This window comes from Sinohyriopsis cumingii, chromosome 2 (genome assembly GCF_028554795.1).
Source record: "Sinohyriopsis cumingii isolate HCF-2022 chromosome 2, ASM2855479v2, whole genome shotgun sequence".
Taxonomy (NCBI): Eukaryota; Metazoa; Mollusca; class Bivalvia; order Unionida; family Unionidae; genus Sinohyriopsis; species Sinohyriopsis cumingii.
The window spans coordinates 19,952,434-19,979,292 of NC_142962.1; the positions used below are offsets into that span (position 1 = coordinate 19,952,434).

General features: G+C 36.4%; 1 long non-coding RNA gene across 3 annotated transcripts; it reads left to right on the top strand.

Annotated features, from left to right (window-relative positions):
• The first annotated feature begins 117 nt into the window (after positions 1 to 117).
• Positions 118 to 26,759, top strand: LOC149804424 (uncharacterized). Of its 3 annotated transcripts, none has more exons than XR_016415662.1 (9): positions 118 to 1,211; positions 1,711 to 1,832; positions 6,736 to 6,850; positions 23,627 to 23,752; positions 24,071 to 24,187; positions 25,040 to 25,236; positions 25,737 to 25,894; positions 26,090 to 26,196; positions 26,649 to 26,759. It is a non-coding gene; the product is annotated as an uncharacterized LOC149804424 (long non-coding RNA). The 3 variants fall into 3 exon arrangements; XR_016415661.1 differs by having other exon boundaries at positions 24,098 to 24,187; XR_016415663.1 differs by lacking the exon at positions 24,071 to 24,187.
• The last annotated feature ends 100 nt before the right edge of the window (positions 26,760 to 26,859 follow it).

A 26,859-nucleotide genomic window follows, 5' to 3' on the forward strand; every position in this document is an offset into this window, starting at 1 on the left:
TTGTCAGAGCGAGAGTATTGGGGCCTGATCAGTTCAATATATTTCTCAACTGATATAGCGGGTATAATAGAGCCCCCCCCCCCCCCCCCCCCCCCGCCGAGTTCGCCACAGAGCGCTCGTGTAATATACGGTTTAATACAAAATACATGATCGTGGGCAGGAATATACAAATTTTGGTCGATATACATGATCGTTGTTATCTATTCAAACGAGGGCCATGAAATACATTAGCAAATCCCTACATTATTTAAGGCAGGCGATTACGAATTATTTAAACCACATTCTTCATCTGTCACAGATTTTATAATCATTTTGAAGTGGCTGCTTTATCTCGAGGAAAACGAGCGGTAAGTGTTATATAAAACAAAATCTTAATAGGAATTTGATCACTTTTGCGTCATTTTACAGTAAGAATAGTAACAAATAGAGGATAATTTCTTTTCCTACGTTAGGCCTAATACCTGGTATGTTTCTTAGTGTGATACACACACACAAAAACCAAAACAACACCAACAACATTTTAAAAAACCCACAAAAACGAGTGGCGCGCCGAAGCCACGGGCTAAAATGTTTTTTTAAATATTTATTTATAGTATCAATCACAAATTGAAATATATCCAGTATTAGCGTTGGAAAAGAAAGTTTTATTTTTGATATATTTTTTTTAAAATTATCTCATCCTAGCGAAACACTTTCTGCAAATGACCTTAATAAAGGAAAATAATAAATTAACCTAAACCACTTTGAATGTCGACCGTAACTTGTATTTACACGGCATCATGCGCGGAAGAAAATACCAACTGAACCGGGATTTCAGACAGCAGATGAACTTGATTCATTGAACTTCATGAGCACAATCAAACAAATGCAACAGTGAAAAAGTGGAACTATGAAAAATCGAGAATGTTAGATTTGCGGAGGATTTATTCCGAATTATTGTCTGCTAATAAAGGATTCATGTCAGTTGCTGTGTCAGGGATGCCCACACAGCACGCCCTCCAAATGTGAAGTTGCGTCGTGCTGAAAGACATAACACTGTGCCATAATTTATCTTATGTCATGTAAAGAAGCTGCTTAAATTATAGTATTTAAAATTTTCTTCATTTTGTAAGAGCTCAAGAAATTAATTCTGGTTTGAAAGACAAGATGACGGTAAAACTCAGAAGACGTAGCTGTACAGTACCGTTGGTGTTTGAGACATCATAAAAAAGGTAACTGCGTTAACTTCGCTTTTTGTTTGGTAATATGTTGGAGATCATCTTTTGCAGATCTTCTTTGAGCTTGGAGTAGCTTTTACATTCTAAACATTTTTATTTGCACTTATCTGCTTAACATGTATTGCTGGGATATCATATAGAATATGAAGTCAGTATAATGGTACTATATTTTAAATATTTGAATGATAAATTACTGATAAATGATATAATGATAAACTACAAAATAAATAATTTGCCCATTATCCAAAATATGTTAATTAAAACAAACATTGAATGTAAATTCAGATATAATGAGCAGTTGTAAGAAGTCAGAAATAACATTTTATCAATTGAACCAGTTATGTGTTATCATCATCAATTGTAAAATAAACACATGGAGACAAGTATGCTTAAATTCTAAAATGAACACACACACACACACATATGGTATTTTAATTTAATACAGAAAAGGTGACATTGATATATGCAGACCAATAATTTTTTTCTTTTTCAGATACAAATTAAAAAGCCTAATTCTGAGAGTTTCACCTGCAACATTCATGATGGAAAAGGGCCACTAATTAAGAGCTGACATATGTGGAAGAAAAATACCATCCATGTTGAAAAGGGCTAGAGGTAATGTGAGAAAACATAATTTATCAATCTGAATTAACATTATTGTTGCTATTTTATCTCAACTGGTCAAAAGGCTAAGTGGGTTTATGTAATGGTCCAGAGTGTGTTATTTATTTCACATCCCTTCTGTCTTTCAACAGTAAGAAATTAGCTACTTTGGAGTCCATAGTTCTGATCAATTTGTTTATATAAAACTTGGTTTTGGGCTTAAATCAACATCTTGGATAAATCTAATAATGAGCAAAATCCAAGTTTTTTTTTTTTTTTTTTTTTTTTTTTTATTAACCCCGTAATAGGTTGACCACTGGGTCGGGGAACCATCCCAGGATCACCTTACAATCAAACATTTCTGGTTATCAGATAATCTAGGGATAATAAATATAATCTACAGAGAAAGTAAAAAAGAAAAACACACACACACACACACGCATATACACATGCATATGGCCAAAATCTAGGTGACATGGCTTTTGTGATATTACAGTATTTTGTTCCTGTTTACCCTCAAGTCAGAGACAAGTTAAATGTTCATTGTTGAGGTCCATTTTTGAAGAAATTGGTCCTCTTTTTTATTTACCTTGGCAGTGTAATTTTCAATGTTCTTATGCATTGCAACTATTTGCTTAAAAGCAAAAATAGAAGGATTTTTCATATTAAATCTGCAAGTATAAATATAATATTTTGCCAAAATAAGCAGAAAATTATCCAAACTGTCCAGTTGTTCACTTCCTAAAAATGTTTCTTTTTTGGACAGATGTACAATATTTGGGCAAAAAGGTGCAAAAACTTCATTAAAACGGTACCAAAACTGTGAAGTAATACTGCAGTCATAAAAGAGATGCTCAATACTTTCAGTTTCACTCTTACAGAAAGTACATTTGTTGTCATCAAATATGTTAATTCTTTTAAGAATATCATTAGTAGCGATTATTCTATGGATTAATTTAAAGTTAAAAGAGATCAACTTGGTATCCTTGGTACAGCATTTTGCCCGGCTATATATATCAGACCACTCCTCACTACTTATATTTTTATTTAATACTTGCATCCAAGTTTCTTGCTTCGCAGTGTGTTGCCTTTTAGCTTCCTGTCAAAGATCTTTGTAAATAAACTTGAGTGAATCTTGTTTTCGCAAGTTCGTTATTTTATCATCCTGCTTATCAAAATTATTATGTACTAGGTGGTTTTTTATGGCATCTTTCCATGCTTTAGGAATTCAGCAAAATCCAAGTATATACACGAGGTGATCATGTATAAGATTAGTTGAGTTCTTTTAACCAACCTAAAAGCCATACTTCCACAATATAGACTAAAATCATTAAGTTGTCCTCCAAGTTTGATGAGTGTTAACCATTAATAATAATAAAGTGATCTTTCACCTGACTGAGCATGTTACCACCGCATGCAGTATTTATGCATATAGTGCAGTTTTTACTAAATTTAGAATACATGCTTATATAAATGAGATCTAGATTGAAGAAGTGAAGATGCATACAAATACACGAGGTTATAACCACTACTGCTGATTCAAGTTTGATCATACTTGGCCATTGGGCTTCTATAGTCAAGCTTCACAATGATGCTTATTATGAGTGTGATAAAGGTATGTTAATGAAGTGACCTTGCATCTGATTGGCAGAGTTTCTTACGACTTGCACAACAGTGTTTATGGTCAAATTTAGATCTGACTTGTTTAATTATTTGCTTGTATGTCTGAGGCTGTAAGCAAATTCTATGCAAATAATGTGGTGGTTCTACATCTCACTCGCCATTCTTGCTACTGCTCTTAAAACTATTTCTCATTAATTTTATCAGACTTGGTAAATAGATTTATCTCATCAAGATATAGCAAAGGAGCAATTTTGTAAAAAAAATATTCATTCATATTAAACTCAAATTCTGCATCTGATTGGTTGACCTTGCAAATACTATAAGGGCTCTATTTCTGACAAAAAGATTATTTTGATCTAATGTAGCAGAAATGCTTATATGATCAAAACATCTAACATATTTGATAACAAATAAGAAATAGTTTTTCATGTAAATTTGATAAACATTGATAAATCGGTTCATATCATTAAAAGCTTGGAAGAGTTTGATTACATGCGAGACCTTCACATATTAATCATGCTTTATTTAGAGAATTATTTTTGTCAGGATTTAGTAAAATAGGTAAAATCAATATGGACTGGTTTTGTTATGTACAGCAACACTAGTTGTTTACTGAGTACTGAGGGAATTGGAGTAAGGCAAGGGTACATTGTAGTAGGTAACCTGGTTGACTTGATAACAGGATTGTAACACAAACATTTTTATCAGGAGTCTATCATACATACCATTGATTCACTGCAGATCCTGCCCCCATTAGTTACCTTTTAATACATAAAGCATTTGGGTTTTTTATGTCACAAATCCCATAGGGATTAAAATTAACATCATAGGTCTCACTGGATAATTTTGTATTTTGACATACACCTAATTTTTAAGGTAGAAGGCATGAACCTAATTATCACAAGCCTAGCATTTCTAAATTCACACATAAGCTAAATCTATAATGTGGTTTAGATTTACTTTGAGTTAGGCATGGAAATAGGTTGGCTTGTTAGTGACTGCCTGTCACAGTTAGATGAGCATTGGAGATCAAATGCTTGATCTGCAAATGAGCTGCTGACCTTGATGTGTGTCTGCTACAGAGGCAAATATAAAAAAATCTAGATGGTTGAGGGTTGATGAAAAAAGTATGCTAATTTGTTATAGTACTAGTGAACTTTATTCATGCATAAGCCACATACTGATTCTTTTAGCTGCCTTGTCACAGAAAAATATTGAAAATAGCTATTTCTTGTCAAAAATGAATGTAAAATTTAGGAGATGGTGGCAGTGATGGTTCAGTATAGAAATCAATAGCTGCATCAGGAATTAACCTGATTACTGCAGTCAAAATCTCACATGTATGCTTTCTACAAAAATCATTAGTTTGTTTTTGTTAGTATCTTCAGTGTAAAATTGTTCTCATTTTTCTGTAATTGGTCATTGTCGGATAAAAATTCACCAGATAAACTGTCCAGTGAGACCATAAAATACACAATTAGAAAATAAAATAAATTTATTCTAGAAAGAAATATTGCATGCAACTCTGTGACACAAATGAAATTAATGAGAAAACACTTAAACAACTGGCTAACATTACTCATCTGGCTTATATAACTTAACAGTTGGCCATTTCACTGTGGAGTAGTCAGGTATATCTAGTATTGTAAGAACAGAGCCTAAACAGTAATCTCAAAACTTTTATCAGATCAATTGCATACTTAGGTTTGGAAAGTATTACATGGGAATTATGTTAATTTTTAAAGATCAGAATGTACCTGCATGTTTTGACCCTACCAGAACCAAACTAAAAGCTCAGATGTGTGCAGTGCTTTTTGCTCGTCACAACATAATTGGGATTATAACTGCTAACCCTACCCTCTAACACACATTTAAGATCTTTAGAGTTTTTAAATACAGCCTTCTAATTATATAAGTTTCATTACATTGGTTAATAATTAGTCACATGTGATGATACTTGTAACTAATCAAACCACAGCCACTGAGAGCAGACTAAGCACTGATATTTATGTGGTACAGTGGCAATATACAGTCCGTCTGCTGCACATTTAGTTACCTGCCCATTAAACTGACAACACATGAAACAAACTGGACAATTCTGAAAGCCTTGAATTTGACTTTATTTATCTGTATGGTAGAACAGAACATGAGTTGAAAAGCTTTTAATGAAAGACCTTGATATCAAACCTAATAATAACTGCAGGAGTTATATTATGGATAATTAACCATTCTCTCAGTTTCAAACTGGGCATTCCATCCCATGGGGTTCTAAATGTAAACCAAGTGTAACTGATATCCTAATGAACTGTAAAGACCATAGCAGCACAACAGCAGGGGGCCAGATATGTCCAGATCCAGGAATCATAGACCAGTTTCAAACTGATAATGAGCCACATAAAAATGACACATCTGCTAGAACTTATGTGATGAAGATAACTTAAACTGCATTATTATTAATCCTCCTCCTCCACATCATCATAATTGAGATGCATCATATATGTTTTATTGTAAAATAGTTTATGCAACATAATTCAGTGAAGACCTTTACTGCCAATTTACCAGTGAACCATTTGTTTCAATGAACATATTTTATGTTGTAACAAGGAGCGTCATTTAAACATTATGATACACTTATCATACCTGTATATGAAATCTTAATACTAACACTTATACTTGCAATACTACTACTAATAAAAACACCTGCACTGATAATTTGATTATGTTCAATTGGACTTGTATCTAAATGATCACCAGCTGTATGAAAAGACATATTTTAATATATAGATATTGGATGGAATACTAGTTACCACAATTGAATAGTCATATGATAAATGATATATTATTATTTTAAACAATTTATATTTGCAGTGAAACATACTTTTACATTATCTTCCCATAAATTTCATTTATAGAGCAGTATACTCTGCATTCATTAAATTACTGAAATGGTTAATAATACAACAACAAATACTGCAACTTCCAGAACCACAAAAATCAAAAGATATAAACAAAAACTTCCCTACATGTATCAACAGTTGTCACTTTATAGACAGAACCATGAAGATTTAGGACAGGATGTTAACAAATTAGGTATTCAAGTTAAAAAGAAAAAAATACCAAGTAAGCTTACTACCAAAAAAATCAAACATTAACAGTGAATTTTAGTACATTCCCAGGAAACAGAATATATAATTTTTCTTAACTTGATCTGATACATCTTAAATCTATAGAAAATGATTCATATTGTATGACTAAAATATTATGTAAACAAAAATTCCATCACTTTTTTCAGATGCAACATGCATACCCCAACCCATCCTTCTTGATCATAAAGTATACCAGCATTCCACTATAAGATGGGGAGCTGTAGTTGCTCAGTGGTTAGCTTTCTGGACCTGTGAAATAAGGTAGGTTCAAATTCTACCATCGGACCAACCTGGGTTAGCTACCATGGTGCGTCCTTGGGCAAGGCACTATACTTAAAGTGCCTTGGCACTAAATAACTTACTTGTGTTGCTTTACCATAAAAAGCCAAACCAAACACAAAACAACAACTTTAAAATATGAGTTGTGTCACTACCAAGTAAAGGAAAATCATACTGAAGAAATGTTTTTGTTAATACAATTTAATGGATCTAAAAATCTCTTTCTTCTGCAGGAGTTTAAAATGTTAAATTAAAAAGGTCATGGTACACATTGCTTTGTTCGTACACATCAGGCTCCGTATCCCATATCCAGCTAAAATTTTCAGTAGAGTCTGAATAAAAAATATTTTAATCTGGATGATAATATTCTTTCTCCATTCATATATTACACCAGCAAGATTGATCCAGATAAGATTACATTTTACTATAACACTGATGATGAGTATGCCTCATAACAACTGACAAATGTGGAGAGAATGGAGTTAAAATGAACTCTGATTTCTTTTCAGCCATAACACAAGATGATCATTTATTATGAAAAAACCTGAATAAAGTTGGAGTTCATAACCATGACAGTCTTGATATAATATAAATTCAATATATTATTGTTGTCTTGAGGTATAGTTCTGTATATTACAATCTCACACAAGATCAGGGTATATTTTAGTACCATACAGTTAGTTCAGGATTGTATTAATACCTATTCTGGTGAATGAAAACTGAATAAGTTTTACTATTTTGGAACCAGTTGCAATAAAGTTCACTACACAAGAGAAAATATGACTTTACTGTAATATCTAAAATGTAAAATCTGCAAACAGAATACTCGCTTGACTTTACACTTCAACTATATCATAATATTTATTTGAAATGAATTTATACAAATGGCATTAAATTGGGTTTCAGGCTGGTAATGACAATGGTCACACTGACTTAGACCCAGGGTGGGCAACCTTGTGACCAATTGCCACAAGTGGCAAATTGGCCATGTAAGTTTGGCTCAGTTGTGGCATCGTATGATGTTTTTCACTTCTCATTCGCCACACCTGTGGCTACATTGAAAAATAGTTTGCCCACCTCAGACTTAGACAACTAGTAAATTATGAAAGAAAAATGTCATTAAATTATGCTTTTCTGGATTGCTAGATTAATAAGTTATTGTTGACTTGAAGTTAGAATATTATGTCAGTGAAGATAACACTCACAGTGACTTTGACATTTTGAGCTTTTTGTGAAGACATTGGAATTATGTGTGTGAAGTGCTAGATTAAGTGTGTGTGTGTGATTTGGATTTGTTACATTACAAAAAAATGTAATGTAATTTAAAAAATTACTAGTTTAAAAAAACCTCAATCATATCATGGATTAAGTAATGATTAAATTGTATTGCAAAGATCAAATCAGCAAGGATAACACTCACAATGACTTGGGTATTCTATATCCCTAAGAACATTTTTGGACCTATACTGTATAAGAAATTGAATCATGTATTGCAGCATAAGAAAAATTTCTCAGGCATGGAATTAGAGTCTTAAATACAGAAAATCAGTACATACACGTGTTGGTATGTGAAGATAACACTCACTTGACAATATAGCCAAGTTCTTATAACAAATGATATAACTATATGTAGTTTGCTTGTAAAATAAGTTAGGAATGAATATTAATTATATAATTTAGAATAGAGAAAAGCACATTAAATTCCATCAATAAATATTTTGTGCTTAAATAAAATCTTAAACAAAAATGTACAAGTCCAAAATATTTTGTTTTAGTGCTATGTCTTACTACCCAAATAACGGCCATGTATATGTGTTCCAATGTCAATTGTCATCGGAATGAGTAGTCCAAGTTTCAGGAATAGCTCACACACTTGGCAGCCTATATCGACACTCTTCCACTAATTTATGTGTAATTAATATACTTAAAGTGCTGTCTTTATCCTGGTGGAGTGAAAATATGACACTAGCAAATGGACACATTTTCATGTTCCATTGACATACATTTGAATTTGTTGCAATGCAATGGTAGTCGAGGTACGCCAAAGTTTGTTTAAGTAGGTTCATGTGGGGAATATGTTTCTTGAATGAAACAAAACATTGCTTACAGTTCCAATAGGCAAAACATATTTTTATTTGTTTCCTTAAAGAATAATGTTTCAGCTTAACCCGATTTTGGCATTCCTGACTTTCATCGCTTTCCAGCCAACTGAAATGTGGGCCAACAAAACTTGAAAACGGGTCCGGTTCTTTTGTGAGAATTTGAATTTATTAGAGAAAAGACATCAGGATAAGTGAAGTCTGACAAAAACATTTTAACTTTACTTTGTAGAAATGCATTGTTATTGGTTACCAGTTGTGTGTGATATTTCAGAAAATTTGACTTTCATTACACTGTTAGTTGACATCAAAACGCTCCACACAGCACCCTTCGTTAGGCAGTAAGACCCATCAGCCCCCCAACAAATATATTGGGTGATGTGTCTTATGTTATCGGACTAGTCCAAAATATTGCTTAAAGTTTCTAAACTATATACAGAACAGTAAGAAACAACTTAAAAAAAATAAATAACTTTTAAAAAAGCTCATAGTAATTGCAATATTAGTTAGAAAGCTGCTGAGCTGTCTTCATACATGCAGCCCACAACACCTTATATACTTATGACATATTGCATAAAAACCCCAGCTTGTTAGAACCTTTAAACAAACATGGGACTTAGTATCGCAAAAGTACATTTAGTAAATCTGCACAATAATTATATTTAAAAAATTACCAACTTAATAGTTTACACATTAGTACCTAATGATTTTATAGCCAAGAAGAAAAAAAGTTGATTTCTAGTGGTACATGCCATGTTTACTGCTGCTGCTCATAGCAAGAGTTCGAAACCTGTGTTAAGCTATGCACTTTTACAGTATGATCGAGATACACCACATGACAAGATTAGTCAGCATGTGTTTGTATCAAGTGAAATAAAACAGAGAAAATCAAAACTTAAACACAGTGACATACAGAAACTTAATATTGGTATAAACACATTGAGAGTAGTGAAGTGGGATGATATAGCGTCAATGGGACTTACCATTAAAAACCACCCTGGGACGATATAGCGTCAATGGGAAATTTAACATTGTGGAAACCCCTGGGATGATATAGCATCAAGGGGAATTTAACATGGGAATATGGGACTGTTTAGCGTCAAGGGGAATTGAACAGGGTGGGACTGTATAGCGTCAAGGGGAATTTAACATGGGCAAAAAAAAAAAAAAAATCTTGGGCCTGTTGAGCGTCAAGGGGAAATGGAGCAGGGTCGGGACCCTATTTTAATAAGGTCCCGACCTGATGGGTCTATGGAAATGGAACAGGCGAATATTGAAACAGGGAGGGGTCTCTATTTTTTATTTTTTTTAAAACAAAAAAAAAAATAAAAAAAGGGTAGGCAGTGAAAGTCAAGATCTTTTCGAGACCTATGAGTGGCCCTGAAAAGGGCCTTTGGGTTTATGTTAATATGCCCTTAACATAAAGGGCATCTGTGACTTCTTCTTGTCCTTAGGCTTCGCCTGACTGCAGGACCATAGACTAAAACTCTTTTGAGACATCCTTGCCTCTCCACATAGATCCTACGTATCCATAGGCTGGTATCTGTCCTATGGACAACTGTCCACTTGGATCGGACGTACATCGGTATGTCTGTCCTGAACATCATCGAAGACACAAGCATAGAAGATTGAACGTTGGTCCACATGTTGAGGCGCCGAGAACAGGTGAAGGAATGCAGTGAACTACACTTATTTATAGGGAGAGGAAGGATTGAAACGGAGTTCACTGACCAATCCAAACACGCCCACATCCAATCCGAAGAGAGCAGTCTGTGACGTCATGTGGTCTATATAGATTTGCTAGCACCTGTGTGCAGTCAATTCATGCGACAGTTTTTCAACATGACGGAAACTCAGAAAACGATAAATTGGGGTGCACCAGCTGTGGAGACTACCCAAGGGAAACCGGACTTACTTTCAGAAGAGGTGAATTGGGATTTTGTGGATTTTCTTACCTCGCAAGAATTTGTTCCGGAACCTTCGTCACCTTCTCCTTCATTACCACACGTGGAGAAATTTAGACAGAGACAGAAAGAAGAATTGGAGAAATTTATACAACAGCAAAAGGAAGCGGAACAAGCTTTTCTCCTACAGCAACAGCAGCAAAAAGAAGAGGTAAGAAAAAAACAAGAAGAAGAAGAAGCAGCAGCAAAGAAACAAGGGTGTGAAAATCAAATGGTCACGGTACTGTTAGACATTTTAGCGGAGTTAAGAAGTCTGAAACAAATGTTATCAGACTTCTTTATTACGACCAAAGAGAATACGACCTTCCCGAGCTAAACACTCCAACCCTGTGACTAAGCCTCCCGTGCCACCCTTAGTGATTTCAACCAAATCATCATCATCAACACTACGCAGTCCAGAAGTAGGCCTTGGCCGTGGCAAAGGCTTAAGGCAGTTAAAGTTGATTGCTTAAACTCACCCCTACACCAAAAAAGGCCCTTTTCAGGGCCACCCACGTCTGTCGAAAAGAGATAGACTTTCAATTGCCAACATCCATTCAAACTATAAAAAAAAAACATTTTACCTCTGTAGTATGTGTGTATGAGTGTGTGAGTGTAGGTTCTTATTTTAAAATCAAAACCCAAAGACACTTTTAATACCTAATTTATTCTTTTATAAATATTTACAATCCAATTCACAATTCACAACAGAGCACTTTAAAAAGTTCATAAACTTCTTCTGTCTCATTGTTCACTCTCTGAGTTTTTTGAATTTCTTCACCACCACAGTCTTTTCCTCCTATTCCTCCTCACTTTCTTCTCTTCTTCTTTTCTTCTCCTGTTTCTTTTTCTTCACCTGTTTTCTTCCTCTTCTTCCTCTGAAGAATCCCTCTCTTCTTCTGACTCCTTGTTTCTTTTTTGGGCAATCTGGAGACCAGTGTCCTTTTTCTTGACAATAATAACAGGTATCTTGACTTTTGTCTTTTCTAGCCCCTTTTTTTCTTTTTTGACGGTCTGGACACTCTGAAGACCAATGCCCTTTCTTCTGACAGATATAGCAAGTATCTTGACTTTTATCTTGAAAGGAAGGAGAGTAGTCCCTCGGCTGGTCTGAAGAGAATTTTTGGATGACCCCTCGCAAAGCTCTGATGAAACGTTCGATCTGGGTAGTCTCTTCCATCGTTGTGCTCGGTTTGAGAGTGAAATGAATAGTGAAAGGACAAGACACATACCCTTTTATATACGCTGGTCTGCTATGACTATAAATTAGTCCATGGTGTTTAAACTTTAGTCATTTGACTTTTTGCTATCAAGATGAAACGATCCAATTCATTTGAGAAGAAGGAAGAAGAAAGTAAGAGGCAGAAACGTGCTTTATCGCCTCGTACCAGGGCTGAAGTCTTGGCACAAATTCATGCCAGTGATTTTGAAGAGGACATGAGTGAACCAGAATCCAAACCCTCTAAACAAAGTTCACCACCCTTAGTCAACCGTGAAAAGTACTATTCCATTCAAGAGACGGAAGAGCATCCCTCTAGAAAATTTAGAACTACAGCTTACAAATACACGGTGAAGTTTAAAGATTTCAAGTCCGAAGTACTGTTAGAGAAAGCAGAAGGGTTCATCACCGAGATGTGGATTGAAATGCTCAGCATGTTTGGCCTCTCCACCCTGTCTGAGCGAAGGACAAGAACGAGTGCATTGTTCAACTGGTCTGCGCACGTTTGTCAGCCCTGCCTGTTACCAACAACATTTGAAGATGCAAGTTCACAGAAGAAATGTGCTTGTCAGCTGCTGAGATTGTGCCCTACCTGTGGACAAGGCATACTTACCAATAATGCCAAGGCACACCTGTGTCGAGGAAAGAAAAAATGTCACATTTGCTGCCACATCGTGGACTTGGAACACGAATGCTATGTGCAAAAATACCAACCCCAACCAGAGAAAGAGATCGGTCACAAGAAGAAAGGCAATTTCATCTTTTTCGATTTTGAATGCATGCAAGAGACTGGTATTCACATTCCTAATTTCTGCGTGGCTCATCGAGCGTGCGAGAAGTGCATTCAAGAACCTATTTTCAGTCATTGCCTTCACTGCAGCAAGATTTCTGGAGGACGTGAAAAAATCTTTCGAGGACCGAACACGCTAGCTGATTTCGCTCGATGGGTCTTACACCCCATCGACAAGACGTGGATCCAAGAGGACATCGAACGTTACAGAGATTGTCATCGTCATGCCACAGTGATGGCTCACAATTTCTCCGGATACGATGGACAGTTTCTTCACAGATACTATACAGAACATGGCATCGAACGTCCTAAAGTCACTTTGAATGGAGCCAAAATCATTTTCATGCAAGTGGGACAAGTACAGTTTAAAGATTCGATGAGTTACTTAGCCATGCCTTTGAGTCGAATGCCTAAAACGTTTGGAATGACAGAAATGGCTAAAGGGTGCTTTCCACACTTTTTCAATACGGAAGCCAATCAACACACCGTTCTACCCCATTTGCCTGAGGCTCACTATTACGACCCTGACAACATGCGTACCGAACAACGAGAAGCTTTCTACGCTTGGTACCAGGCTCACGCCTCTGACCCTTTCGACTTTCAGGAAGAAATGCTAAAGTATTGTCGTTCCGACGTGGACATTTTACGGTGTTGCTGTGGAAAATTTCGAGAACTGTTCATGGAACACGGAGGGGTCGATCCTTTCAAAGAAGCTTGCACCATTGCCAAAGCATGTTCCTTAGTGTACCGGCAATGATTCATGCCTGAAAACACTGTGGCTGTCATCAGTCCTCAAATGACCAACTATGTCAAACGTCAATACTCGGTCAAAGCCCTACGCTGGTTACATTACTTGTGTGACAAGGAAGACAAATGGATTCAGCATGCCCGCAACGGAGGGGGTGAAAAGACCATCAGAATGCATTCGGTCGATGGTTGGGACTTAGAAAACCCCAAGATTGTGTACGAGTTTAAAGGTTGCTTATTTCACGGATGCCCCGTCTGTTACCCTGACCGTGGCACTAAAAATCAGTTTTTACAATGAACCATGGAAGACTTGTACCAGGCCACATGTCAGCAACGCCTAAAGTTAGAACAGGAAGGATACTAAGTGGTGGAAATGTGGGAACACGAGTACCATCACCGTTTGAAAACCGATCCAGAGTTTAAACACCTCGTGGAAAGTTACCAGTTCATGGACCCCCTGAACACGAGGGATAGTTTGTACGGAGGAAGGACCAATGCCACCAGTTTGCTGTACCAAGCCGACGAAGAGAAAGGAGAAGAAATCAAATACTTGGACGTGTGTTCACTGTATCCCTACGTGTGCAAATATTGTCGCTTTCCTGCAGGGCACCCACAATTGTTGACGGAACACATCGATTTGAAAAACATTCGACAATATGAAGGCTTGATCAAATGTAAAGTTTTGGCTCCCACTGACTTGTACCATCCCGTTCTACCTCACCATTGTCAAGACAAACTGATGTTTCCTTTGTGCCGTACTTGTGCTGAAACGTGCAACCAAGACCAGCCTTGTCAGCACACCCAGGAAGAACGGGCCTTGACGGGGACGTGGGTCAGCGTAGAATTGTTCAAAGCTCTGGACATGGGATACCAACTGTTAGAAGTGTATGAAATTTGTCACTTTCCCAAGACAGAACAATACAACAAGGGTGACCCCACTCAGAAAGGCATTTTGGCAGACTACGTGGATGCCTTTTTGAAACTAAAGCAAGAAGCCAGTGGTTATCTGTCCTGGTATCACACTCCCGAAGACCAAAAGACATTCAAAGAGAAATACTGGGCACAAGAAGGCATTACTTTAGATCACATCGAGAAAAACAAAGGCAGGCGATCGTTTGCCAAAGTGATGTTAAATTGCTTGTGGGGTGAAATGGCACAACGACCGTGTTTACCCAAGAATATTTGACAGAACCTTCCTGCTACTTCCAGATGATTCACAACAAAACTAAATTCATCAAACACGTGGACGTCGTTCGCGAAGATTTGATCTTAGTCAATTACGAAGAAGATCTGGACTTTGTAGACGCCGATCCTTTTGGAAATGTCATCATTGCAGCTTACGTGACAGCTCATGCTCGCTTAAAACTGTACGAAGCTTTAGAACTGTTAGGGGAACGCGTCCTGTACTTTGACACGGATAGTTGCGTCTACATCGATCACCCGAGTCAACAGCACTCTAACATCGAAGGAGACCGTTTAGGAGCCTGGACAGACGAGCATTCTGACGACAAGATTATAAGTTTTGCCAGTGGCGGTCTTAAAAATTACGGCTACGAATACTGGGACAAACAAGGAGAAGTGCACACGAAGTGTAAAGTGAAAGGATTGACTCTGAATTATCGTACCAGTCGAGTGGTGAACTTTGGCGTATTGAAAGAAGCTTTGCAGTCTAGAGAAGATGAACACTTTAAAGTGACCACCTATCAACCGAACAAGATTGTACGTTTACCCACTCACCACATCGTCAGTCGACCCTTGGAAAAAGTCTGTCAAATCGTGTATCAGAAGCGAGTGCGGCTTCCCAATCACTTTATATTGCCATATGGACATGTCGGTATAAAACATTGGTTGTAAGTGGATAGCCACTCACCAGAAGCATGACTACGCCACAGCAAGAATCAAGTGAGAAACCTGATGAGAACTCCAAGTTCAAACCCTACCATTTTCCAGTCTTCTTACCTGACTATTGTGATTGTGCCCGTCGATTGGACACATTTCAGAAATAGTTTACGGATAGGGAAGGATTACCTTCTTCGCATGTTTTAGCTAGAACAGGATTTGTCTACTTGGGACCTGAGTCAGGATTGGGATACGAAGTACAGTGTTTCGCTTGTGGACTGAAGTTACGAATGGATCTATGTATCTATAAAGGTTCAGCTATTCTGGAACACACTCGATGGTCTTTGCACTGCCCTTACCTTTCTATGGCCTTTCCACCCATTACACTACGGTACAATTATGACGGTACCTTAGAGACAGTACCTTCAAAAACTAGATATAAAAAAGGAACGATGTACAAGCTTGAGACTGCATTGTGACTAGTATAAAAAGGGGCTATGGTCAAGATCGATAGTTCATTGTGACTACCAAGACCAAGCGAACAAGATGAATCCTTTCAGAGAAACACAAAACAAGTTCAGAAAGGCACAATTCAAGTTTGGGGCTTCTGAAGTGGAATGTGATTGTGAGCCTTGCGATGGGAACGATGCTGTACGCTGTGACCTTAGCGATGCCGTAAAGCATCATGAGAACTTTGTTCTCACTACCCCTCTCATGGAAAGTGATGCTGTGCGTGTCAAACCTGAGGGATGCGAAAGCGATGCTGCTCGTCCTCTTGGACACTTTACTGGGTTTCATTTTAAATGTGGATGTTCACCTTCACGTCTACCCCCCTACGGATGTCATCCAGACTTGAGCAAACTCCTGTCCATGTCACCCAGCCCTCATCGAAACGAACCTGTGAAAGACGAATATTCGTTCCCTGTGTGTTTGTCGGAATACTGCGACTTTGAAAATCGTCTTCAATCATTCAAAGGAAAATGGCCTAAGTATCTGGGAGGACCGATCCCCAAAGAATTAGCCAGAGCCAGATTTTTCTACTTGCACGAAGGGGATAAAGTCAAGTGCTTCAGTTGCGGTGTGTCACTTCACCACTGGGAACCACAAGATTCGGCCTATCTAGAACATGCTCGTTGGTCACCGAATTGTCATTACTTACCCTTAGTGGGACCGAGAAATTGAAGTAACTTACCATGTCGTTAAAGAAGAAACCAGATTGGTTAGGAGTCAAATGTTGGACATCATCAAGACCAGTATTTAAACTTCATTTCAAAAACGATATTGAATCATTACCTAAAGAACTGCAAGAGAAGATTTACAAGGAAGTTTGGCAGGGGCTTGCCAGAGTGAAATCTCAATGGATAACTGTAGAACTTTTATTCCGAGAAATTCACAAGAGATAAGTGAAAAAAGTCAACCAGTGTGTTAGATTTCTCTGGGTCAAGGGTGCATTCATACTATTATATCGCTTTAGACCGTTTACATCAAAAGAGTTCAATGAGATTCTTGAACGTTACCCTGAATGGCAGTGGTCTGAAATTACTTACTATGTGGATTACTTTTGCTCTAGGAGAAGATTGTGAATTGTACGTTTTAAGTGATGATCTTGGTAATATAAGATTTTAGTCTTAGGGGGATGTTTTCCTTCAGGTCTGCGCTTTAACTATAAGAACCTACAGTATTCGTCATTCAGACCGTGTGATCGACGAGAGAATCTAATCCGAAACCGGCTAAGCAATGAAATTATCTAAATTACACTAATAAATACTTACATAAAATATATATATATCAAATTTGGACCAATGGCGAAGACAAGGATTCGGTCTCCCCGAACTCTCCATTTATGAGAGGCGAGTGTGATCGACGAGGGAATCTAATCCGAATCTAGCCAAAAGTATTACAAAATAAATACACTCACAAAACAAGTACCAAATTCTGAACAATAGAAAAACTCATTTTATCAAAACTAGCCCACTGACTGATAAAACTCTACAAACAAATATCATTAAATTAAAAAACACCTAGTTCAAATACCAGGAAGAAATATACAGGGGGTGGGTGGTGGGAAAAACAAAACAAACCTTCTCCACTTCTCCTAACTTAATACTCACCTAACACCCTAACTAACAGCTCCAAAAGTCTATCTTCTACATAGGTGACAGCTAAGACAAAAACTAGGTATAACCATATAGTCCCAAAATAGAACGTAAAAGGTGGTCGCAAGAATAGACCATCAGGGATCCCCCGTATTAAGACCCTAAACTTACACATATAAGGTAGTCAAAAAAACCCAACGACTATCGGGCCCGGCGGCACAATGCTGCAAATATAACAAATATATAGAATACCACCCCAAAAATTACTTGTATAAGGTAGTCAAAAAAAACCAGTGACTATAGGGCCAGCAGCACAAGGCTGCAACCAAAATTTACAACTAGATAATTAGGACCCAAAAACAATTACTCAGTAAGATGGAAAAAACACCAACTCCATCCAGGGCCAGCAGCACAAGGCTGCAAAACCAATCGACAAATACTGTCACCTAAAAGCTAACATCGACCTCAATAGACTCTATCTCTCTTAAAAACAGCACAGAGTTTTTATGATTCAAAATTCCAAAGACGGAAATTTAGAACAAAAATACCCTGGATCGGAAAAACCCTGCTAACCTGTGGCAAGACAACTCCGCCCGAGCCTGACCACTTTCGCCCTTTGCGACGGACAAACATCAAAACACATACGTGCAGTGCACGCATCATAAATTAAAAATACGGACTAGATCGGGTCCAATCCCACTAGTCGCTAATCAATGCAAATGAATGACAGAGTGTGTGCTGGGTCCAATCCCACTCAAACAAAACATAGGCCTTACAATCAGATCGATGTGTACACAAAAGTACCTTGACCTGACGGCCCAATCAATTAGTGTTCTGTGAACACAGATATGCCTGGAGGAAGTGGCTCCATTCCTTCCTCCAAGGAGTAATCAGTTAGGTGCCTGTGGCATCATAAACCAGTGGTACATGCTCAATGCGAAGCGCACGCCACTATAATTCAACTCAACAACAACAACAATCGTTCAGACCATTCCACGGAATAAACAAAGAAGATGGAGGTGACAAAATTATTCAATCTATTAAGAGATATCTATTTTTGGATAATGGATGTTGAATATGTTGTAGGAAGAATAGAAAAGGAATGGAGTGATGGAAATAGGCAAGACTTGTTAACTATTCAAGTCAAAGGACTAAAGGTGGCCGGAGATCTCATCGCAGGGATGATAGAAGAAGAAGTCAACAAGTCAAGCGGATTTACTGACCCACCTTATGTCAGAGTGGGAAGTTTGAAGGAAGCACTGGACCATGTCATCCAAGTCGGGTGCTTCCTGGAAAAAGTATTGTATTGGATGGAGTGGTGATACGTAAAATGGGGGTTCGACCAGTTGACAAAAATGGAAGAAGTAATGAGGAAAGTGCTGACGGAAGAGGTAAAGAACATCAAAGAAAAGTGGTCTAAGGAAAGAAAAGAAGAAGAAAATAGAAAGAGAAAAAAAAGCTTTGAGAAACTCAACAATAACTGGATAAGAATACAGGAGAAATTCCGAGTGATAGGTCATCCTGACTGGATGCCTGAGTCAGAAATAAAGAAGAAGATGACAGGAATATTGGTAAAAGTTAGAAGATGGTTGAAGAAGTGGAAGAGTTAGAAGAAGAAGAAACCCAAAGGCCCTTTTCAGGGCCACTCATAGGTCTCAAAAAGATCTTGACTTTCATTGCCTACCCTTTTTTTTTTCTTTTTTTTTTTGTTTAAAAAAAAATAAAAAATAGAGACCCCTCCCTGTTTCAATATTCGCCTGTTCCATTTCCATAGACCCATCAGGTCGGGACCTTATTAAAATAGGGTCCTGACCCTGTTCCATTTCCCCTTGATGCTCAACAGGCCCAAGATTTTTTTTTTTTTTTTTTTTGCCCATGTTAAATTCCCCTTGACGCTGTACAGTCCCACCCTGTTCAATTCCCCTTGACGCTAAACAGTCCCATATTCCCATGTTAAATTCCCCTTGACGCTATATCGTCCCAAGGGTTTCCATAATGTTAAATTTCCTATTGACGCTATATCGTCCCAGGGTGGTTTTTAATGGTAAGTCCCATTGATGCTATATCATCCCACTTCACTACTATTGAGTATATATTTATAAATCTGAAATGGTTAATTAAAAATAGTTATTAGTCAAATTAACAAGGATGCCAGTTACTAGCTTTGATACTCTGTTTTTGTTAACTGAAAACATGTAGACTCAAGCCACATCTATAATGATAATTTCTGGCACTTTCAAGGCTGATATAGCCCTTTCATTAAAACCTGCAAACATTTTTGACAATTTTATCTGCACACATTGCTGTACATTTTATACACATCTGACTTGCCAGTATTTCTCCCAGCCATTGAGCTACCATTGGCAGAAGAGATCTTTTTGCGAAAAATATTTCCAAATCAAATCCTGTTTGGTTACTTGTAAATCGACATGGAATAGCACAACCCTAGCACAAATATTACTATCCCTACTTCGTGGAGACATTGAGGCTATGACATTGTAGCTACTCAACCTTCTGTCCTATGACCATTTTGAATTTTGCGCTAGATATGGCTGTTACCAAATACCGGTGTCTAAACAGTACATAGGTGCTTTCTGGAAAGATTTGCATGCAGTAAGATTGCACATCAGATCCACAATATTTCCATCAATATCAACACAGATTGGAGGGGGGCCTTTGAAATTGTTTCTACATATTTAAACAGGTTTTCAATGAATTGTTGCTTTTTGTTTTTATTAGCAGGTATTTATACATTTATAAAATGAGTGTCCTGTATCACAATATGTATCAATCTTCCTGCAAAAAAGTTTCCCTTGTTTTTTTGCTCCCAAGTTACTCCCATTTTATTCTTGATAAAAGTAGCTACCCCTCCCCTTACATCTCCTTATAATCATTCACAATTATAACCCCATTTAATTTTTCCTCATATGAAGTTATTAGTTCTTTAGTCAACTTATTATGTGTTTCTTGTATGAAAATCATATCATAATTTGTCTTGTTGTTTAGTTTAATTATTTTTTCCCTATTTATTCAGTTTAAATTTGCTGAGGCTATATGGAAGTTTTTTATATCCATTTTCGCCTCTCCACCAGGTTGTCGCATTTTTGGTTATACATTAAGTATTATTAGTTTTAATTTAGAATTGAAATATCACCTAGGGGATCAAATAGTAATTTATTAGTCAACATGTAGACCCACTCCATGACCTTCTTGAATCTGTAACCCAGAAATTCCGATTAACTATGCATCTTTTAGAATCATACAATACATTATATAAAATATGGTAATGTATACCTTAAAACAATACTGCATTTTAATCCAAGTTTCCAATTTTGCAAGAAGTTGTCCCGCACATGCAAAATCATCTGCTACCCAATATGTAAACTTGTCGCCAGAACATAAATTCTCAAAAAATTCCCCAGCGTATAGTCTGTTTCTAAATTCTTTAGTAATTTTCCCCCATCAACAAGACGCAAACACATTGCATCCTATTTCATTGTTGTTTCTCTTCCACATAATAGCTTATTTTTTATAAAATGTTAAACTTTACTAATCTTTTTTCAAGATCACTTTAGTTTGCAAAAATATATCTTGTCATTTATTGGCATTCTACACTGAATTTTGTAAACTAGCTATAAACCTGACCTAATTACTCAACTTAACTGCTGACAGAAACAGTCTACAGTAAATGTATTTCATTTCTATAGCTCGATGGATAAACATTACATCTTTTAAAGCTGTGCACAGAATAGGCTGACATATCACGAGTCAGGAAAACATGGGGGTGGTATCCCCTGTGTCCAAAATTAATATCATTTTGAATAGAATATTCTAGTGACAATTGCCTCTTTTCAAATGGTAAGCATTGCTTTTTTTTATTTTCGTCAATCTGTCAAATTTGGTATGCATTTTGCTTTAATATTTGAGATGGAAACCTTAGGTGCATAGAAATGTCAGACAGCATTGTACATCATGGATGGTGTCCAACATACTTTTATGATCATAAAACAAAATCCCATTGTTTTAGTTATGGCCACTGATTTAAAAAATATTCATCCAAGCTAAATATAATAATAATAATAATGAGGACTTTGTATAGCGCCTAATCTTTAGAAGCTCTAAGCGCTTTGCAACATTAGACAACATAAAAACATACACAATGATATGATTACAAAAACAAACACCATGAAATTAGAAAACATAAAAAACATGCTGAGAATATTTAAGGTAGTTAACATTATTAAGTCATTAAGTTTGTTTTTGCAGTCAGAATAAGTAGTTTTGAGAGCACTCTTGAATGGGATCACTGCGTCTTTGTGTCTAAGTTCAGTGGGCAATTCATTCCATGTTGCTGGGCCCTGGTATGCAAAAGAATGCTGTCCATGTGACTCTGTTTTCATAGTGAGAATAATGAGTATATGATTGTCGGAAGAGGAGTGTAAGTATCTTGCTTGTGTGTACACATAGGTGAGGTCGGATAGGTATGTTGGACTAGAGTCTGTCAGTGAAACGTAGCACAGAGAACTAATGTTGTGTTTGATTCTGGATCGAATGGATAGCCAGTGTTGGGTACAGAGCAGCGACGAGGTGTGCTCTGATTGTGGTACTCTGAGTATGATCCAAGCAGCTATGTTTTGAACTTTTTGAAGTCTCTGCAGTAGATATTAAGATGAACCAGACAGAATTGAGTTACCATAGTCCAGTCTTGAAAGTAGTAATGAACACACAAGTGTTTTAGTGGCATCAACTGAAAGATATCTGAGAATGGAGCTGATGCGTCTCAGCTCAAGATATGCAGCCTTGCATATGTTCATGACATGTTGGTGCAATGTGAGAGTACTGTCCAGAGTAACACCTAGGTTTTGTACTGATTGTGTGAATTTAATGTTGGTGTTGCTGATATTTATTGTGTGAGGTAAAGGACGTGAATGAGAAAGTCTTTGTGTTGTAATCAGAATGGCCTCAGTTTTATCATCATTCATCTGCAGCTTGTTACAAGTCATCCATGATTTCACATCAGAAATGCACATCTCTACACCTTGGATGGTAGCATCAACTTCAGTTGGGTGGCTAGATTTGTATATTTGGGTGTCATCAGTGTACAACTGGTGAGACACTGGATGATGATCTATGACACTTGAGAGCAGCTGAGTGTATAGAGTGTAGAGAACAGGTCCAAGAACAGACCCCTGTGCAACACCACAACATAGATCAACTGGGCTGGAGTGTAATCTATTTGCAGACACAATTTGTGTCCTGTGGCAAGGGCGATATGCAGATTGTACATTGCTAAAAAGACTGTTTGAATTCAGACAAGATGCAAGCTGGGATTGAACAACCTTTTGTAAGATTTTTTATATGAATTGGAGATTAGAAACCGGGCAGTAGTTCTTTAAATCCTTATGGTGTAGTGTTAGTTTCTTCAGCAGAGGTTTTACAATGGGAGTTTTGAAAAATGATGGAAATTATGCTGATGAGAGAGAGGTATTAATAACATCAGTTAGTGAAGGCAATACTGGATCTAAGCACTCAAGCAGCAGTAATGTTGGAATTGGATCAAGTTCACATGACTTTGGTGCACTCTAGGATGATTACTTAAAAATGCATTTATTGGTGGTGAGAGACTAAATACATGACTTGATACTTGTGTTTAGCATTAATTGGAAAGCTGAAGATTAGTAATCTTTTGACATACATATCTTAATTGTACCATTTAATTTACAAAATTCAATGTAATTTGCATTGGTAAAATGTGTAGCACAAGAAAAGTCATTATGAATCAGAGATAAATCATATCTTTGTTTTGTCTGGAGCTTGACTAATTTATTGCACATTTCTGTACACTATTTTGTCTTTAATCCAGGATTATTCACTGCATTCGGATGCATTTCATGGTGAAAATTCACCAGCTGGATTTAAAAGTGGTGAATATTGCTAGCGATTGTTCTGCAAACCCTGTATGTCACAAGGAGTCAGTGTATTCAAGGACTCATACAGTATTTACAAGTTCTCATTGACATTTCAGATGAAAATGAAGAACTGAAAAAAGATGAAAATCTCAAGTGGAAACCTTTCTGGTCAGCCATCTCATCCAAAACCTCCTGAAATGGAGAGTATTTTGCAGACTCCAAGATTTCCTCTTATCCTGCTGGTATGTTCTATTTAGTTTATCTGGTCTCTTTTTATTTTTTATCAATTGCTTTTATACCATGCCACAATTGGAAATTCTTTATCAAAAGTATGTCTAAATTTCATCATTTTTCTGTCTGTTTAATAAGATGTGTTTAAGAGTACTTACTTACTCATGATGCTGTATATATGAGATTAGATGTTTTGTTAAAAAAGAATGCATTTTGTGATATATTGTATCACTGCTTTATATACAGTGGTCATTGCAACCAGTATGCATTTTGTTTACATGCCAAAAAATCCAGTCTGATTTCTTTGTTTCTTTTTTACTGCAATTAAGGAGTAGTGATAATCTTTATACTCTTAGCTGCATCCAGAAGGACAACACCATCACCATCCCCATCCACTCTGGAGTGGAGAATATAAAGATTTCTCTCTGCCAGTTCCTCTGCAAGTAGTAAGCATTGAGGATGGAAAAAAAATGTACATTATAGAATAATGAAACAAATACTACAGGTGTTGACTTTTATATAATCTCTTATTTCATTTACAGCTCTCTAAATACGAGTAGGTCAATTATACACTGTATTTATGAATTTAATTCTCATCTAAGGTAGTAGAACTGTTTTATGTTTGACAAAATGTTGGGTAATTTGTGGCCATACACTAAAAACACATTTTATAGCATTTAAAAATGCTTATGTTCAATGCACGTAAAACTCATTGGTTTGTTGTCACTTCAGTTGATAATAGTCTTGTCATCTTGTAGACATTTTGAATGTTAGTGTTCAATGCTAAGGTCATATACATTGATTCAACATCAAAATTTGTTTGCAAAATGGAAGATTATGACATGAAAGCACAAGCTCTTGTAGCTTAGATACTGTTATTTCAGAACATTGTGAGATGTTAATTAATTAAATTATAGGTCATAAAACATACTGTTCAAGACTTATTTGTGCAAATAAACAATGAATTGTTTTTCATTGATGTGTCGACTGTTCATCATTCCATTGGTTTTTTTTATTTTTCTTTCTGATGTATACCATTGTCTTGTGTAAGTCAGACGCCTAAACCATCTACATTGAATGCAGACTTTGCAGACACCAGCAGTGAAACAACATATCCAGGGAATAAAAAAATAAAGGATTATGGGAAAAGTTTTCATATAAACTGTACAAAAACCATGTATTTCATTCCATAAATATATTTCATTGTTAAACCCATGTTCACTGTACAGATCTTTTTAAGGAGTTTATAATAATGATCTTGATCTTTCAAAACTAATTTCATCACAAATCTGTTACAGATTTCCAGTTCAATGTACTTATGAAACTGGACACAAATATTGAGAATTTGTTGGAGCAGCTGGCCCTCCAAGTTCATACACAAGGCCCAGACACAGAATATAGAGAAGAAATTCTTGCAATGCCATGTGATTCAGTGGAGGAACTAGAGGGCCTTTGCCAGAGGTTGGAGGAGAATCCCAAACTCTCCAAGAAGATGGTAAATTGGGGCTTTATTTTCTATTTAAAAAAACTGTTATAACCTTTATTTGCTGTTGTGAACCTCAAAATAATTTATGCAAGTTCTGCAGTGCCTGTATAATTATTTTTGGGGGTGGGGTGAACATGTAGTGGTCGGCTGTTTTGTCTTACGGATGTAGGCCAAAACATGTTTAGAGATGAACATGTAACAGGTATTTTACTACATATACACTATTACATATTATGTGGCTACTTTAATTCAATCCTTGAGTGAATGTCATTTATGAAGTTAATAGATTCACGGTGGTTAATTTGGTTTATAATTGCTATTAGTACATTGTGTTGCATAGTTAATGTTATCAAATTTTTTTCAAGTTAGAGAAATTAAATTTGCTTGCAAAACCATGGCAAAAAATAACTATATACAAGCATATTTTGTTACATCGATCATGAAATACTACTACTAATAATAATATCAAAATCAAAAAATAGTAATATTATTATTATTATTATTTTCAGATATGCTACTTGAGCTCCCTTGGCAGGTTTACAATTGGGGATAGTGTCTGCAGGATGATGAAAAAGCTTAAAACAAAAAGACTGGCCAGAGTATAGTCCAAAGGGACATAAAGGGAAAAAAGCATTTCAAGAGCTTGTGATATGTCAGGTTTTGATAAGTAAGTATGGCTTGATTTAAATTGTGTTTTTCATGTGACTTGCCAGAGATTTTTAAATGAATTGATAAAGTAACTTGAGACCACATTTCAAAGTACATGTTTTAAAAATATTCCATTGATTATTGCTGGCATTTAGAAAAATGCAATGCATCCTTTGTTGTGAAACTTTTTTAAAACATTGTATTACTCTTGCAGAAGCCTGCTTGAAAACTAATGGCAAAGCAAAGGCAAATGGAATGGAAGAGACCATATCAGAGACCCTCAGATATGCACCCAACCAACGCAGAATGATAAAAAACAAGGTAATCCAAATGACTCTTATTTCATCAATATTGGATTCAGTTTCGTCTTTTAAAGCATAGTATTTGCAAAGCGGATGCATTTCTAAACTGATAACAAAATCAGCTTATCCTATTGCCCAGGACTATCAAAGCTAGAGTCCAGCTAACTACAATATGCATATATCTTGTCTGATCGGACAAGTGCCTCCATTTGGAATTTTTATTCACATGAAATATTTGGATGAAATAAATTCATCTTTGTGCAAATTGATTGCACCATCCACTTGCCAGAAATGATAAGTAAGTGCAAAGTTATCTTGTATCATGGCTTAACGATAGTAAGGGAAGCACAAGTGCAGTGAAGAAAATTTCATACATTTTTATAATGCTGATTAACATGACTTCTGCATATGTAACTAGTGCTGAGATGATATGACTTTATTTAAGCATTACAATTTTGTTTTAATTTGCAGGTGCCTGAGCAGAAGAAGTAATAGATAAACTTTACAGTGGAGTTGGAGACTGATTCTGATTCATAATCTTAATTAAATCTAGAAAATAAACATTAAAGTCATATTAAAATATCTGTTGTATTGTTTCCTTCTTTCATTTTTCTCTTAAAAACAAATGTCTGAACCTTTAGTCTGTAAATTCAGTGGATTCCTTATCAGCCCATCTACTTTT